Source organism: Corvus brachyrhynchos, unplaced genomic scaffold (assembly GCF_000691975.1).
Source record: "Corvus brachyrhynchos isolate BGI_N302 unplaced genomic scaffold, ASM69197v1 scaffold11, whole genome shotgun sequence".
Classification (NCBI taxonomy): domain Eukaryota; kingdom Metazoa; phylum Chordata; class Aves; order Passeriformes; family Corvidae; genus Corvus; species Corvus brachyrhynchos.
In genome coordinates this window covers 3518702-3525540 of record NW_008236965.1, presented here as the reverse complement: position 1 = coordinate 3525540, position 6839 = coordinate 3518702, and the positions used below count along the sequence as shown (strand labels likewise).

General features: G+C 41.1%; 1 protein-coding gene and 1 long non-coding RNA gene across 2 annotated transcripts in view; both read left to right on the top strand.

Moving 5' to 3' along the window:
• The window catches only part of LOC108445255, a 16092-nt gene extending 12902 nt beyond the window's left edge, over window positions 1-3190 (top strand). Inside the window, exon 3 of the long non-coding RNA XR_001860055.1 lies at window positions 271-3190. This is a non-coding gene — a long non-coding RNA (uncharacterized LOC108445255). The remainder of the gene's footprint in view (window positions 1-270) is intronic.
• Window positions 1-6839, top strand: part of CNKSR2 (connector enhancer of kinase suppressor of Ras 2) — a 173217-nt gene that overhangs the window by 155092 nt on the left and 11286 nt on the right. The window lies entirely within an intron of this gene.

Genomic DNA, 6839 nt, shown 5'->3' with positions numbered 1-6839 from the left:
TCCCAAAGTGGTTTTTTTTTAACAACAAAACATCCCCCAGCTATTTCATATCTGGGATTCAAAATGACAATGGATGTTAAGATCCATGGAGTTTAGTTTTTTATTACAATTTAGTGTAGTAGACAATAGAATAAGGAATGCACTGAGAGCAGCCAGGCTTTTGAAACTGCCTGTGCAGAGACTGCATTTCCACACAGAAACTCTAAGTAAACAATTTAGCTGTATGCTGTTTATTCCACCTCTCTCTTTCTCTTTTCTTTGCTAACACAGGTCCACAAAGATTCTCGAGTTCTCAAGCCCTAGCTTATGGAAGTGTGTAATGTCAGTGTGGTTGCAAAATCACATGATCTCCTAGCTCTGTATCTTATCCTTCACCCAACATTGCACAACGCTGGACTGTCAGCTAGGAGAACGAAAGGAGCCAGATTGTGTTGTGCCACCTCTTTTTCTAGTTCACGCATAAGTTGCCACCAGGATATTTTTCTGTGTTTGTAGCACGTTTGGTGGATTTGGGGCACATTCTTTGCTTCCATTCTCCTCATTCATGTGACCCTTTCCCAGTGCTTCCAAATGAGCTAATGTGTCTTCAACATGGAGAAAACCTACCAAGTTGGTTAGGATGTGTATTGTTCTCTTGTTTTATTTGTGGGTTGTTTGGGGTTTTTTTAATTGGTCTTTGTTCTGTTCTTTTTTCTTTTTGAAAACATATCTACAAAAAGAGAATATATAACTTTCTGCCCTAAATACCTCTTTTGCATCAGGGATGGATATTTTAATGGAGTGAGGTGTAATAGCAGAACAGTGCCATGTCTCTGTCCTCACGAGCATAGCTGCATGCAGATTAGAAAGGCTCTGTAGTGCTGCTACTGTATGCCAGACTTGCTATTTGCTCTTGTTTGCATGATAATATTTCTAATTTACTAATATGATATGGAAATAATGGCACATCACCGATCTTTCAACATATTGTATCACTGCTTTATCATATTAGGCTAATACACTGCGAGAGTTGATAGCACCTCTCCATGTCAAATGGGATCCACATCTCTTGGCACTGAACCGATTGGACTCAAAGGTTGATAAACTTATCATTAGAGAATTGGCACGACGGAGACTCAACTTCAGCCTCTTGCAAGCAACCTAATGGCCTCCGTTCAGAAAGTCAGTTCTTCTTGAATAACTTTGATGTTTATAACAGAGAACAGACCTGTTAAAGCATAGACAACCACATGCCTGAATATGAGGCCTCCAGGAAGGTGTCAAAGGGCATGGCCAGTCTTTTGAAGAATGCACCCTTTCCACAATGGGACTAGGCACAAAGTCAGATCCAGTCTACATGGAGCACATTTGCAGAAAATACTGCCCCCCGCACAGGAGAACGGAAGGGGAAGAGGGTCTTGGCAGGGGAAGGGCTTTGATGTCACTCAGTTTTGTTCTGCACACCTCGAGGAATTAAAGAGGGATTCAGCCATGGTAACTGTAATTTCCCATTGCTTGTACTGAACTCCAGTGAACCCATTCAGGCCAACCAGACAGAGTCGTGTCATTTAAGCGTGCTTCACATTAGTGAAGGAAGTTTCCTTACTGTGTCATGCTAAACTAAGTGTATTCTGTCAAGTGGAGGTATGTACAGACCTTTCAGAGACTTCCATTTATCTAATGGTTTGTAATGAATTCCCAGAGGGTACACTGGCACTCGTTTGGATGACGGAGAAGATACCTCACGCTGAGATTTATTAGACTCTGCAGTTAAACTCTTCAGTTCCTCTTTATCTTCTAGGACTAAAACATGTGAGTGATGCTGCCTGGCCAAGCAGGCACAAAGTATTCTCTGTATAACACCCAGACTCCAGAGGGCTGTTTTGGGGCCAGTATTTGTCTGGATGTCACTCAGAGTAGATTCAGATATTGTATTTATCATTATGTTCTGAGTCCCCTATGGGTTGATGTTTGCCTCTATCTCTGTGATTAGAATGTGGATTTTCCTTAATATATTTGGCTAAGGGTGTATTGTAATAATGTTAATGCTAATTACTTGATATTTCTTACTATCTTACAGGGAGATACTTTTAAAAAATGTATTTTGAAATGTTTTCTTTCTGTTTGCTCAATGTATGGTATTGCATTATGTTAATACCAATAAAATTATATATATATAGTTATATATATATTTCCCTTTTATAAAGAAGTAAATTATGCTTTTTTGCCTCACAAACAGGAAATGTGCAGTGAATAAAATTACATCATTCTGCCTTACAGCAGGTGACAAAGCTTATAATAGTTTTAATATTCTTTTTTGAAAAATAAAAAGTACAGTATGACATAAACTAGTTGGAAATTCATCAAAATGCATGTTTTATGTTTCTGCTTAATGGGACTGTCACAAAACAGCCTAAATATTTAACAATGTTGGTTTTGGCATCTTTAGTTTTTTCTAATCAGAAACATGCACTGTATTGCTATTATTGATTACAAAACTGTACTGTCATAAATTTTTGCCTGTTGGCCAGATAGACAAACCCACTGAGTTTGTCTGTCGGAATTGATTTTAAAATTTAATTTAGTGCTCTTTCCAATGCTTGGCAAAGGCAGAATTTATTTTTTATATAAGGTTGCCTTTGAAGTACCTGCCTCTGCCAGGGATGATAAATCACTGCTAAGTACATAAAGATTCTGCAACCTGAAGGATATGTCATTAAAGCCTTGTTGGAATGGCCTGCAACCCCAGCCAGTCCTTTACATTCTGTCATTAAATTCCATAATTAGTTAGAGGTGAAATGTTTTGGAAATGAATTAGAGAAGCGGAAGCAAGGATGTGACTCTGAATTGTCCTTTGGCTGCCATTTGGGGTTACACTGATGGCTTATTTGCTGCTCGTAGCCAAAGGCCAGCATTTATCTGCACTAATGTGTATTAGATTGTCTTCAGCTTCCTCTCTTTCTTTTCCCCACCCTTTCTAACATATTGTATTGAGTATCTTTGTTTTGCAGAGGCATTCAGAAGGGCTGTAATTAGCAGTCCCTGGCATTTAATTGCATACACATTTGTTAAATATTTTTCTGTATGCCTTAAAATAAAGTATAGAAAATGGCAGTAAATGTTTCTTTAATGAAGGCATTTGATTTATTCATGAAGTCAGGATTTTTTAAAGGTGTTACTTTGGGCTTAATAAAGGAAATAAGCCAGCAAATTTTCGGTCTTGCTTTTGCATAACCATTGTCTGTCAGGGCTGACGTTCAATTCCTTTCTCTTCTTTCTTTTGTGGCAAACACATTGTGCCCAACAGATGGGAAATGGACCTTTCTGCTGTGACCACTCTCATGCCAGTTTTGAGAGCACTTTATGCTGAGGTTCATACGTGTTCACAAGTTCATTCTGACATCTGATGACATGAATGATGTCTAGAAAAGCCACATGGTATTACTGCATTTCTGTCATTGCAGCAAGAGCTGTTGTTCTGAAAGGTACTTTGAACTCTGTGCAGTGCTTACAGACCATGGGGGTGTGATGGGAATTCAGCAGCTGACAGGGGGTGCCTAATACTTGGCAGTGTTGTGGCCTGCATAAATAAGATGTAAATCAGGGTGCAGCTTAATTAGGTTGGAATCTAATCAGTGCAGCTATCATAACGTGGAATTATAAATCCAATAATAAATCTGAATATCTGAATAAAGACATCTTCTGGGGTAACGTTTTGGGAAGTATTTCAGGCCCCTTTCAGAAAAACCTCAGGAGGTGCTTCCCCAGCAGACCACAGTGTCTTACATAGGTAACTGAGGCAGAGATTCAATTAACCAGGCCCCTGCCCACTAATTTTCCATGTTTCTCCCATATTGAAAGTAAGATTGCAATTCCTCAGTGATGCAAGTGTTTTGGAAAACTTCACTCTCAGTGCTACATTTTCATACAAATAAGCAACTTGGGATGTAGCCTGAAGTAGAGTTCATTTTCCGGGTGGGTGTTGCTCGCCAGGAACATGACCCCCATCTGCTGGGGCTTGCTTTCAGATATCAACCCCATAAACCCTGACAGGCGCTGCAGTTGTGCGAGTGTGACTGTGGCTTGATTCTGACTGGTGAGTAATGTCGCTGGGTCCATATCATTTATCACTTAACCTTTTACAACTTTGAGTGCTGCAACAGCTTAGGTTTGTAAAAACAATATTTTCTTCAAGGAGTAATTGCTTCTATGTATTACTTGGGAATTATTTTTTGTAGGGAACTCCTCATCCTGATAAAAAGTTACAGAATCCCCACATGTCTAGCAATTTTTCCCAGTTTGCTCCAGCACCTAGCTTTCCTCATAAATACAAGTTTTCCATTGTTTTTGAACTGCAGGGCCCAAGGGAAAGTGTACCATCAAAATGTGATTGGTCTGCTTATTTCACTTCAGCATTGGTAGCTTGTGGTAAAATTAAACAGCACTTATATCAGTGTGTGGCACAGAAAAATGTCAGGATATCCTATTTCATTGTGTAAAATTCTCCCAAAGAGTCACTAAAATCAGCAGATTAAGGTTAAACTGGTGTCTTCATAGGCAGCTTAATGAGTAGAATACCACATCCAAAACCAAGGAAGGCTGCAACTACAACCCTACTGTGGAAAACTTCTGCCACTGATCAGAATTCCTTTACTTTGGGAAGCTTCAGAGTGACTTCATTCTTACGGCTTCTCCGAAATCACAGCCCACCAATATAACCTCATGAAACAGCAGGACTGTGAGCAAAGGGGGAGCTACAGATGCTTATTTGAGGTGTGCAAGAGCTGTCAAGAGGCAGCACGAACAGAACGAGCTGGTTGGTCCCTCTGTGTGTCCCTTCTCACTCACACAGTAACTGTTAGCTGGCACCTGTCCCTCACTGCTGAGTGGATGTCAAAAATGGCTGAATGTTACTGTCAGCTCAACAATGCAGATCTGCAGGGAGAGGCATCGAGGGTTTTTCCTTATGCTGAGTTTAGTGTCAGCTGGTTTTAGTAAGCAATTCCAGTTGTGTGGGAAGCTGAAGAGAGGTGCCTGAGGTGGGTGTGAGACTCAGAGCAAGACCAGCTCAGGTGTCCCATGAAGGCTGGAGGTTGAACATGTAAACATGCTCCTGCCTGCCAGCTCACACTGCAGCCAGCAGGGCACTGGGGGCTCACAGGGCCATGGCAGGGTGCAGGCAGCTTGTCCTTCAGACATCCCCAGAAAGGTGACCAGTGGAAAAGAGATTCACAGGGATCTACTGACCCAAAAGGAAAACTGCTAGTGCCATAAATAGTTCACAAAACAATTAAACCTTTGGTGTCACAGCAAAGGCTTGGCATCTGTCAGGCCTTACAAAGGCTAGGGCTAGATCTTTTAAAAGATGGGACCTACCTCCTTGTGATATTGAACTTGGTTGTAGTGCAAAATGCCTGAAATACCTTCAGAAATCTATCATGTGGGAGTTGAGTTTTCCACTTGCCTGCACAGTTCACTTTATTTCAAGATGTTCCTGCATGTGAGAGGAGCAGCAGCCTTGGTACCATTGGGTGGAAAATTCCAGCAAGTGCAGGACTCTGTTGTGTTGGTGCGTTCAGTGAGCAGCCTCTCTAGGGACTACCTTTTTTTGTCTGCAGGTTTGCGTAATAGGAGAGAATAGAAACTGTGTACAACCATCCTGGTAACCCAAAAATACTTCCACTTTAGAGGAAATGATAGTATAAAATCCAGATTTAATACCTGCATTGAATAAATACAAAAAAATAAATACAATAAATTTAAAATTTAATGATCCTCCAGCTACCATTATTTCACCAAACACAATGATCAAAGCTTGTTTTTAAACAATGTTCCTCCCTTCCTTGATTCAAGACTTTTGGGAAAATTCTGCACTTTCACATACACAGGGACAGGAAGGACAGAGGATTAAGTGAATCAGTAAAAGGCAGGGAAAGGGAAGCAGTACCAGAGGGAAGGGTTGCGGAGACCAGGTGCTGCACAAGAAGCCCCTGTTTAGTTTTAATTTAGTTTTAAATCAGCTTGCTTAAACTTTTCTTCACTTGTAGAAAACATTAGTATGCTCGTGTGTGTGTGTTTTTACAGGTGTATTCACATATCCAGTCAGGCCTTGATTTTAAAGTGGCATAGGACATATCATAGGTTTCTACTTGTACTTTAAAAGGGAAATCTGTTCTATCTTACCCAGAGCAGATGATTAGCAGCTGTTTCCACGTAGACCTGCATTTTATTGCACCTCCTGCCTGCTGTACCCTGCCAGGCTTAAATACTGTGTTGCTTCTTCCTTTTCTCAGTAATTAGGGATGTGGCTTGTAACATTTTTCTGCCAGGAGCTGACTTTCCATGTTATTGTAGCTCCCCCCATACCTGTGCAGGAGTGACCTCATGCACAGCCACAGCTGTGTGGGCAACATCTCCCTGGAAGCCTTACATCGATTTCACCGTTTTGTTTCTTTTAGTTTGTAGTTGGTGGGGGAAAAGAAATGCATACCTTAGTCTGCCAGCCAGTCATCTAAACAGTGTAAAAACTTATTAATTCCTCTATCTCTGTGTTACAAGCATTTGGGTATGTCTCTCTTGGGCAGTTTGGACTCTTAATGATGAACCTGAACAGCAGCAAAGATGGATTTAAGCCTTGCACTGCGAAAACAACTGCTTCTTTGGAGGATTTCTTTTCTCCTCTCCCCTACAACACTGCTAAAATCCACATCCACTCTCCTTTCATCCTTCTACTTTTCCCCCTTGTATCTAGGGGATTCCTTCAGTCCCTCTCCTAACTGTTCCCTGGGGTTTACAAGCTCAGTCAGGCTGTTACATGCTGTGGCCACAGCCCTTGCCTGCCTGTTGGCACAGCCTGAGCC